The sequence below is a fragment of the Schistocerca gregaria genome, chromosome 1 (assembly GCF_023897955.1).
Source record: "Schistocerca gregaria isolate iqSchGreg1 chromosome 1, iqSchGreg1.2, whole genome shotgun sequence".
NCBI classification, from domain to species: domain Eukaryota; kingdom Metazoa; phylum Arthropoda; class Insecta; order Orthoptera; family Acrididae; genus Schistocerca; species Schistocerca gregaria.
In genome coordinates, this window is record NC_064920.1 from 1,085,993,806 (window position 1) to 1,086,005,616 (window position 11,811).

An 11,811-nucleotide genomic window follows, 5' to 3' on the forward strand; every position below is an offset into this window, starting at 1 on the left:
ACTGATATCAATTTGATGGCTAAGTAATTAAACCGATCATGAGAGACAGTTTGCATGACAAGTAGTTTTTTTTCAGTATTCCTATTACGCTCACCAGGTAGGTCCAATAGGAATCTGTGGAGGGAAGACAATGTTCTTTTCGAGGAACACACTTGAGAGCCGACATTTGAAGCAGACCACAGAGGGACTCTACAGCCCGTGCCATACATTTTGCGTAAGAACTATGCTATTAAAAACACAGTCGCAGCGGCTATGTTAGCATCACCCTGCATAAAAAGTGATCATGAGTATACAGTCACACAGACATTAGCGCTGGTATTGTTACACTTAAGGGTAGAAACGCTGTCTGCAATTTGGAATCACCTGTCCTTTCTATCACGTACTTGCATTGGATCCTGCAGAGATGTCTGTTAATGATTACAGCCACTGGTGAGTCATATTTGTGCCACTCTCATATTTTGAAATGAATAACCTCTTTCGAACCCATCTGCTAAGAATCCCGTACAGCAAAAACTCCAGCGCTGTTTTAGACAGTCCCTCTGCATCTTGTAGCTGCTCCTCAGTCTCAGCACTCACCATCCCTGCAGCTTCGTCCAGGTGATCGTCCCAATTTAAGTTGGACCTGAACGGAAGTCGGAGAGCGCTATATCTAAGATCTTCTGCATCTCGTGGAGAAACAGAACGAGCTGGGTTAACGCGAAAGGAGCGTGTTTTGGCCACTCAGTGCAAATGGCAACATGTTGTAGCACCGCCAACTGTATGCAATGTGTAAAGCAGGCGCCAAACGAACCTTTCCCCTCCAATATGAGGTAGTAGAAGAGATAGCACGAGCAGTTATGGTGGTATTTGTTGTTGGGAAAATTAGGAAGACTCCACATCGTACATGGAGGAAGGATGAGGATTTTGCTACTGCATTGCGACACATCTCCAAACTACATACAGGTACTGCAGTCTGAAGGAGATCTGTGTCTCTCAGGGTGAATTCTTGTCTATTACCCACACATTCTCTCCCACTTCGGTATTTTATATCATTCATCCCGAGAAAACATAAGAACTATAAAAACTCCGGTAAGGTCATCTGTTAGAAAACTCCATGAGATATTACCATGTCCCTGTCTTCTGATATATCTGAAACAAATACAGTCTGCTTTCCGGCATTGGCCATATGTGGCGACCCTATTAAATATACGTGTATTGGTTCATTGGAGCTAGTGGTTCATGATCAAAGTCACTTTCACAGACCGGTGTAAAGTTTCATCACTTGTACTGTAGGACATAGAGATCCGTATCAACTGCTGCTAAACCGACTTTAACATGTTTTGACCCTCTGGCTGTCGCAGAAAGCTGAACATCACATGGCATAAACTATACAGCTACCGGAACACGGGCTGGTAGAAATAAAACACAGAGGCGATGTTTTTCATTGACAAAAATGTGAAAGACATCGCAGCATATGGAAACTGGAAGAGTTTGCCGTATTGTAGAGTGCTTCCAACTGCTATTTGAAGATGATGACATGTGCAGTTAATCTCATCTTCCCCATCGACAGGGTAGCGGATGTCTCGGTGTTCCATTTCAAAAAGCATTATTCCTCCATTTTGCAGTCTTGTAAATGATTATAGTTCGCATGTTGACCATCGCTGGAAGGTACTGTTCACAACACTCATGGGGCAGTACAAATAAAAAGAGATACTCTCAACTTATCGGTGAAAAAAATAAAAATAAAAAAAGTGTGAAGAGCATCGCAGTACATGGAAATAGGACCAGTCTGTAGCATTGAGGAACGCTACCAAACAACTGCATGGATGTGATGACCTCTGGATTTAATTCACTGCTCTACAGCGACAAGTAGCAGATTTGCGGTGTTGTGCCAAGGCTCCCACCATCTCAACCGAGTGGTGTCAGTCAGTCATTATGCGGTAATCATCAGGGTACTCAGTGGACGGACCAGATGGGAAAGACACTTTTGATATGGAATGATGTACTGTAATACACACCGCAGTTGATAGCGAGATCAATTTTACCCAGAAGTCAGAGAGAGCTATAGCTACCACATTTTGCAACCTGTGTCGAAACAGAGTGAGCTGAGTTAATGCTGTAGGACTGTGTTTTGACCACTCGGTGGAAATGGGAACATGTAGCTCCACAACCGGTGTATGATGCGGAAGGTCAGCACCAAACAAAGCCTACTCCTGCAACACAACTTAGAATAAAAGATGGTACGAACAGTTATGGTGGTGGCTCAAGTGGCTCTGAGCACTATGGGACTTAACATCTGTGCTCATCAGTCACCTAGAACTGAGAACTACTTAAACCTAACTAACCTAAGGACATCACACACATCCATGCCCGAGGCAGGATTCGAACCTGCGACTGTAGCAGTCGCGCGGTTCCGGACTGGGCGCCTAGAACCGCAGTTACGGTGGTGTTTCTTGTCGTGGAAATTAGGGAGACTCAACATCATACAGGTATCGCATTCCGACGCAGATTCTTGTCCCTCAGGGGCCATTCACGTCTATCACCCAAATAATCTATCATCGTTATCCTGTACCATCCAACAAAGAAAAATTACGAGCTATAAAAGCTCCACTAACATCATCCGATAGATATTTTCTGCATCTCTCTCTTCTGATACATCGAAAACGAATACTACTTGCATGTCGGCTTCGAGCATATGCGGCGGTCCTATTAAATACGTAGATATTGGTCCATTGGAGCAGACATCCAGTGATCGATGTCACTTGCACAGACCAGAGTAAAGTTTCATCGCCTGTACTGTATGAGGACCATCTCCCACAGATTATCAGTCACAGGAGAGGGTCACTGTATTGTTATTTGACACATAGTTTTTTGTTCTGTAGCATGCTTTGTACACTGCCATACATTTCTTTTTCTGCCACGACTTCGACGTCTGCGTCTGGTTCTAAACTGACATTAACAAGTTTTGGTCCATTGGCTCCCCCAGAAAACTAGACACCAGACAGTGTAAATCATGTTGGTCTGCTGATCCCACAACACACCCACACACTGGGTGATTGAAATAAAAGACAGCCATAACGTAAGGAAACTGGAAGAGTTTTGTGTAATTGTGGGGCGTTTCCAAACTGCTGTCCAAAGATGATTGGTGACGGCTACATTTAAAGTTATCATTTTGCAGTGACGGGATAGCTGATGGTGCTATGTTCTGTTTGATTGATTCCTCAAATTGCTATCATGCATCCGATCACTGTTTCGGTGATAGTCATCCCCAGAAGGTGTTGCCACCTCCACCACGACTCTTTCTCCATCTCGAACAAGCGATGTCAGTCATTACGTGTTAATCAACAGTGTACTAGTGGACGGCTGGGATGGAAAAGACACTGTTGATGCACTGTAATGATAAGTTTCATGCTTGATAGTGATACCAATTTTAGCAATTTTATTGTAGTTTCAACACCAACCAGTGGCGCACCAGCATGCTTACCAATATCTGTATCATCGTTAAACAGCCCCTCCACTACTTTGCAAGTACCATAGCGAATGTAAATAGATGACTGTGCATTATGTTCATTCATTGTTAATTCTTGAACATATACATCACCAAAGTTTACCAGACAGCAACCTACATATCTCTAGCACTTCTATCACAATGCGTAATTTACGATCTTTCTCTATGTGGATGGGAGTCACAGGGCATTCATGCATTCTTAGGATAATGTGGTGTGGTTTACATTGTATAGCAATATAATACACAAATAAATTTTACACATACACAGTCCTTACTTTTGGTCTTGATTATACATATATAGACTACACATTTCTTATTCTGGTCTTAACTGCACAAAATATTTTATTTTTGTCATAAATTTACTTATTAGACAAAATTCATCAACACTATGGTCACAATGCTATAACAAGTAGTCACTCACTTCAGTTTTGAATTTATGGAGGCCAGTTATTGCCTTAACGTTTTCAGGTAGTTTGTTGTATAGTTTTTTTCCTGATTGCAGGGGTCCTTTTTGTTTTACTTGTGTTGTATGAATGGATATTTTGGTTTCTTGGAGCAGTCTTGCTATTGTCATCTATGATTTTGTTTATAAGCATTATTGTTTCTGAGATATACAGGCATGGTAATGGAAGAATATGAAGATCAAGGTGCTGTGCCTTCCATGGCCCTTCTAATTCTTTTTTGTGCAATGAAACAGTTTTTACTGGGTGGTGAATTTCCCCAGCAAATTAAACCATATCTTAGTAGTTACTTTGCCTGGGCAATGAACACATTTTTTATGACTTACATTGGTGTGCATCCAGCAAGAATTTTAATACTATGACAAAGGGTATTTAATTTACTACACAAGTGTATGGTTCTGCTGTCTTAGGGCATCTTAGATTTAGAATCCTAGAAATTTGGTGCTCTTTACAGTATCAAGTCTTTTGCCTAACAGTTGCAGTTAGAGGTTGTTTATTCTGCAATGTGTGTAGATGCAGAGTGTTTGTTTTATGTGTATTCATTGTTAAGTTGTTAATTGTGAACCATTCTGATATATGTGAATTGCTCTCTTTTCTTTCATCTTGGACCCTTTCTGGGGTCTTTCCTTTGATAAGTGTGTGTATCATCAGCATATTTAATGTACTTATAGTTAGAGCTGGGTGGCTGCAACTCATTTACAAACAGCAAGAACAAGATGGTCCCAGGATGGAAACCTGTGACACACCTTTTTTAACACAGTGTTTTTACTTAATGATAGGGACTTAAATGTTTGCCTTATTTGTACAAGACTTCAACTATTAACTGTCTATTTTGTATGTATGACTTTACCCATTTACAGGCTAGACCTCTGACTTCAACATTTTCTAACTTTTTAAGCAATAGACCATGCCTGATGATATCAAATGCTTTTGAAAGATCTAGGAATATTGCTGCTATGTGTTGTTCTTTGTTTAATGTGGTCAAACCTTCATTTATTAAATCGATAATAGCTGTCTCGGTGGATCTGCCTTTTTGGAAACGATGCTGTGTGATCGAGAATAATTTGTTTTTTTCCAGTGAAATATGTGAGTCTTTTGTAAAATATTTTTTCAATTATTTTAGAAAAAAACATACAATAGAGAGAATGACACAGACTTCAAATTTTCACCTTTTTTGTACAATGGCTTCAATTTAACTATTTTTAGCTTTTCTTGGAAGATTCCCTAAGGAAGAGGGGGGTTGCATATGTCAACCATGGACCTAACTAGTAAAGGTGCACACTTTTTAATATGGTATGGCATGTTGTCAGAACCAATGCAAGATTTTGATTTTAGCTCCCTATTCTTTTTATCGTTTCCTCCTTGTCTGTTGGGTATAGGAAGAGAGACTTGTTACTCGGTATAGTTTTAATCTGATTTGCAATGGCACCATGAGCCTGGCCAGCTGACGTTGATGCCATTTGTTCTTTGGAATTTTGGTGCAATTGTGTGGCACCTTATTTCTCCCTGAGTTACTACAATATCGAGTTGCTGACTTGCCTCTGTCAGTGGCAAGAGCAGTGCTTATTGATACTAGCACTGCTGTACCATCCTTAGTGTGACCGCGATATTTCTGTGTGGTGGTGTATGTGTGACAGTCGGTCAGTTGGAACAGAGCAGTAAGGAAGTCTCCATGGTGCATGGTCAGGCTGGGACCACTCGCGGCGTGCACGCTGAACCTGGACACTGAAGTTGAGTGATCAGTTAATCCGTTATGAAACGTCAGCTGCAGTGACATCTGTTCGTTCATTGCCGGTTGTTGCTTCCTGGGCTGTTCTAGCTAGCAGCAACATGTGGTGTGTTGGAGTCAGTGAAAGCTTACAGCCTTCCTGTATGGTCTTTAACTATTAAATTGCTTGTTACCCTTATCAGTGAAGTGCACCAGCGGTATTTTCTGCCTTGTGGCCGTTAACGCTCCAGTTACCTGCCCAGGACATTAGCGTAGTTTTCCGGCAGTGTGTTTTTCCTTGCTGTGTTGATGCTGCCTGGCATGACGTGTAGTCCAACAGCCTTTTAGTTGTTTGTTCTTTCTTTTTCCTAAGAGTGGTTATTTTGCATTGGCTGTTTTTTGGCGCCAATTTTGGAGATGTAGTGCAGCTGGTATCTTCGTTCTTGACTAATATTTTCCGTTGTCGTACCATTGGTCGGGCGGAAGGCAATTCATTAAGTTGTTGGTTGGTCCTTCAGCCGTCCCTGCGTCGGGCTGCCGTCCGATTATTTAACCTCACTCTTGGCTGGCAGTCTCACCTCACCTTCCGTTAGAGCTACCTGCTCATTCCAACCCTTGCAACACTTCAGAGCATCACCATTCTGTTGCTTTTAGATTGTGATTTTAATTTTCGCCTGATGTACTGTGCTAGACCAGCTGTCTATTAATTTAGTTTGATTTACTTTTAAAATAAGCCTTTTAGCCGACTTAAATTAAAATTTGAAGATTGATTTGTTCAAAAAGTAAAGTTTGAATATTTATTCTATCCGAAATTCTTGTTATCGAGGTCTTAAGCCCCGAGTTGTCCATTATCCAGTGTGTGTCCTTCAGCCAAGTATTTATGTGATTGTTTTTAAAGTAAGGCCTTCAGCCGCTTGTATTCTTTAAAGTAATTTTTATAATTGGTGTTCAGACCTTCAGCCATTCTTGTTTTTGGTGTCGTTTTGGGCCTTAAGCCCAGGAGGTATTGCAGGTTTTCTTAACTAGGCCTTTAGCCATATTGTTTTAATTTGATCCTTTTAAGGCATTGTGTAATTAAGTTGTTCTTAGGAAAATAAAAGTTTGTGTGTTTTGTGCAACTAACAGTAACTAATTATGGCCTCCCCTCCACAACATATACCTGATCCGCTCTATCCTGCAAAACTAGATTACACACCATATTGAAAATTTTGCTTCACCAGAATCCCAGCTGCCTCAACAAAATTTGAGTTAAAATTATTTACTGTCTGCTGGGGGTCAGATATTACAGATTAGTTTTCTTTCAGTTTGATGTTATGATATTTTCTCTGTTTTAATCTTGTTTCTTGTTTAATAATGTGCCATGTGGCTTTAATTTTATTCAGTGCATTTGCTATAAGGGAAGTATTTGCCATTCTTATTGTTTCTCTTATGACTTTAGTTAATATCTTTTTGTAATTCTTGAAATACAAATCAAATTTTGGAGATGTGGTGTGTTGTCCAGATATTTGATGAATAAGCTCTTTTTCTTCTAAGGCATTTGAATTCCTATTGTGATCCATTTTAGTTTCTAATCCCATTTTATGATTGTACTTTTATGGAATGGAAAGCAAAGTTCAAAATAATAGCTAAAACTGATTAAGGATTTGTTGAAATATCATTTGTATTTTTACATTCATAAATCGCTTCCCACGTTTCTTTCTCAGACAGTGAAGGAATGTTGCATGTTCTGCTCATTTGGGGCTAATTCACACTACCTGTCACCTCATGCCCTTCCCCATCAAAAAATTCTGTAATGCATTTCAAATGGCAGCATCTACATTGACATTCACATCATGCCATGGTATCATCAAAGCTTATCAGGAAGAAACTTTTGATGGTTGGCTTCATGTGTCTACTGTTGATCACATTACCCTCAAGTTCATTTCCTTTCTTCCTGATACATGACCATGTGCAGTTCTCCATATTTCGTTTTGTGGTGGTTTTCGTGGTTGATATCAATTGTTTGTTATTTAATAAATTGCTTTTTTCATTATCTATTTTGTTAAAATTTATAATAAATGACGAAAAATAATTGATGCAACTACATAGCAATCTGAATTCTATGATGTGAGCTTACTAAACGACTTGCTCTATACTACATTTATACAGTGGATGTTGATACATACTGGTGCCACATTTAATAGTTTACAATGAAATGGATTGCAGTACAGGTGGAACTTGAAGTGAAAAAGCGCTGTGGGTACAATCATATTGATTAGTAGGTAGAATTTATTTCAAGTTCTCATGTATTTGTAGTGTTTCATAAAGAAGTGGACTGCAACCACCACACACTGAAAGTTGTTTGTTAAAATATATGTTAATTGGCGGGCTTATTTATTGTTAAGTAGTCCTCTGGATTGTACATAGACAGTTTTGCAAGCTTCAATGGCCAATATTTATGTGGTTTCATGAGTGAACTGCAGTATAAATAAGGCACTTGAACAATTGAAACCCAAATGCAAGAGAAAATTATAAATCTCGAAGGAAAGGTGTTGAGGGATATATTATTATTGTTCAGAAATTTGCACTGGACCAGCAACTAAACTTAATCTTAAATAAATCAATTTTTTGTGGGGTGTGATGACAGCTTGTAATACTGTGGCACAATTTGACATCACAAATGATAAAAAAACTGATGCTTTGGCTTTGTAAAATATAAAATGCAGATTCCTCTTACTTGAGCTCCTTATATAGTGTGTGAAACTTCCCTTTTGTAGCACTTAATGACATTTCTCGGACCTATACTCTTTTTTGTGTTGTTTTGCACTTCTGTATTTCTTCTCTAATACAAAATCTATCCCTGCAAGCTGCAGACCATTTGTGTTCAATAAATGTCATTTGCATACAAATATGCACTCCAGCATCCACTGCATTGTGTATGTGCACTTCATGAATAAAATGTAGTTGAAAACCATATTGGAAAGATCACAATTTGTTGGAAAAACAGTTGAGGACAGCTATGTGATTTGAGATTACATGACTTGAATTGACTTGACGTGCTGTGATGTGACAAATGGTGTGAGTACACCTTGACATGATGGTTCCATGATGTCACGGTGCCGTGACATTTCCATGATGGTGCCATGACAGTGCCATGATGGCCAGTATGAATTGGCCGTCACACTTTCTAGAGGTGGTTGTTATGCATTCGTCCGAAACAAGGTGTTTCTTATATTAATTTCTTGGACTGTGTTGTCCCCAAAACCTGTATTGAAGGTTTCTTTCTGAGAAACCTTCAAGTTGACGCCCGTTTCCGGACTGTGCCTGTGTGAAAACTGCCATTTGAAATGAAGTGTGAGATATTCTGACGTGATGTTCTGTTCAGTTCCGTTACTCTCCGACAAGTGTGAATCGGTCTTAATTGGCCATTAGAGAAGAGCAAAGACCAGTTGACACTGCCCATCATGACACCATCGCCTCACAGAACAGTCGCTTCAAGGTGCATTCACACATTCCATCACGTCATGCATATCAAGTAAATTTAAGTCATGTGATTTCAACTCACATGATTGTTCTCAACTGCTTTTTCACAAAAATTGCAATAGTCTCAGTAGACTTTTCAGCTGTTTTTATGTGTGAAGTGCACGTACACAGCCTGGTAGCTTTTGTCCATGGATGGCTAGAGTCCACATTTGTACGAAAATCACCTTTATTTGGCTCAAATAGTTTGTATATTGCAGGGATAACTTATCAAAAAGTCAGTGTAAATTTGAAAAATGAATAAATCACGGAATAATGTAGATAGAGAGGTACAAATTGACACACATGCTTGGAATGACATGGGGTTTTATTAGAACAAAAAAAGTTCACAAAATGTCCGACAGATGGCGCTTCATCTGATCAGAATAGCAATAATTAGCATAACAAAGTAAGACAAAGCAAAGATGATGATCTTTACAGGAAATGCACAATATGTCCACCATTATTCCTCAACAATAGCTGTAGTCGAGGAATAATGTTGTGAACAGCACTGTAAAGCATGTCCAGAGTTATGGTGAGGCATTCAAGGCGAATGTTGTCTTTCAGTATCCCTAGAAATGTCGGTCAATCACGATACACTTACGACCTCAGGTAACCCCAAAGCCAATAATCGCACAGACTGAAGTCTGGGGAGCTGTGAGGCCAAGCATGAAGGAAGTGGCAGCTGAGCACACGATCAACACCAAACGACACGTGCAAGAGATATTTCACGCGTCTAGCAATTTTTTTTTGGTTCTAATAAAACCCCATGTCATTCCAAACATGTTTGTCAACTTTTACCTCTCTCTCTACATTATTCCGTGGTTTATAAAGTTTTCAAATTTATACTGACTTTTTGATCACCCGGTATATTAGAGAAGGAAGACAGAAGTGCCAAACAATCAAGAAAGAGTGTGGTTCTGAAACGTGTCAACACGTTGTACAGAAGGAGAATTTCACACACTATACACAGAGCTTGAGGAAGAGGAACTTTCTGTAAGAGTGTACGGATTGTGCACAGCCGTACGGTGCGTTAACACGCGCTTGCCAGCCGACCTGTCTGGACTGATGACAACTGCTTGGTCAGTTGACGCGCGTGCAGCCGCACTGCGAAGGGGAGTACATGACTGGCCACCGTCCTCAACGCGCAATATTAACTAGCGCGGCCCCAGCCCAGAATATGTCTCTTTTCTTAGCTCACCATGGAGCCTTTCGATACGACCGTATTTAGCCGGTGTTAGGATGTCAGACACAGTGACGATGGGTGCCCGTAGCGTGTGTGTTTTATAATCCGCCTTTGTTAACAAAACTGTTTAAACTTACTTCTCGTGTACGCGTATTGCCGTACCTCAAGAACCCACCACTTACAAATCCTGACAAAATATTCATGTAATCACCATCCGGGCGCAACAACACAAACTACCCCTTTATAGAAGTGGTGTCAGAAGTGGGATAATTATGGAAAATCTACAGTCCTGAAAAGGCGCAGTACAACGTCACCAGCATGAACATCTTCCGGCTACGCGGGGACATCCAATGCTGGAATCCACGTTGGTCTACTCCAGTTTGGCTAGAATACGAAAGGCAGTGATGGATTTTTATTTTACATTTGTGTGACTCATTGGCGTTAAAATAGACGAAATGTCGCAATCCAGTCAGAGAAACGTTGTCGTTCTACAGACTCGTGGTCTTGCGGTAGCGTTCTCGATTCCCACTCAGTGGGTCTCGGGTTCGATTCCCGGCGGGGTCAGGGATTTTCTCTGCCTCGAGATCACTGGGTGTTGTGTGTCTTTCTAGCAAGTCGAAACGCCCCGCGAGGGGTCTCCTGGCCACCAATGCCATAGGCTCATTATTATCATTATTAATGAACTGCAATAAGAGATTCGGCAGTTAAAAGCAGAAAAAGCGAGTGTAACATTCCGAGAGACTTGTCAAATAATAGTTCGTGCAGTACATGTACAACTACAATAAAGAATTTTTCATTATTGCCATCAGTACCAGAGTTTAGGGGGAAACCCGAAGATGATGTGAAAGTGTATTTTTTCGTAAACTTGAAGGTATCGCCCTGTTAGGATCATGGACAGCTTCCGATAAGCTAGTGGTTGCCAAATTAAGAATTCAGCGAGCAGCACAAGATTTCATTAGCGCGGAGCCTACTTGCACGATAACACAAGATTACAATGAGTTTAGAACGATTGTTGTTCAGAGAGTTAAACGTAAAAAAGCGATCAGATTTTACAGAGAGTAGCTTCACAGTTTGCGAATGCGACGAGACGAATCTAACTTTCGAAACATCAACGCTCAAACGATGAAAATGAAAATTGCTTTCAGTTGTTCGAAGCCGACCAGAGAGCCTTGGACACATTCATTCATGGGTTGCAAGGAGAGGAAGAAAGCAAAGCTGTTACATTGGCGCCATGTAAAACGTTTCTGGAAGCAGTAGAATCAGCTGCTGGTTTCGTTGAAGCAGTAAGAGAACCGATTGAGACGCAGAAACAAGAACGCAGAGTTTTCAACACAACAGAACAGTGCTACAGAAGCAATAAGCTGGGTCACAAGCGTAAGGATTGTAAAGAGAATCGAATCTGCTATCATTGCGGGATGCAGGGTCATGTTTCGGGAGATTGTCGCAAACGAGTCAAAGGTAATGCGAATAA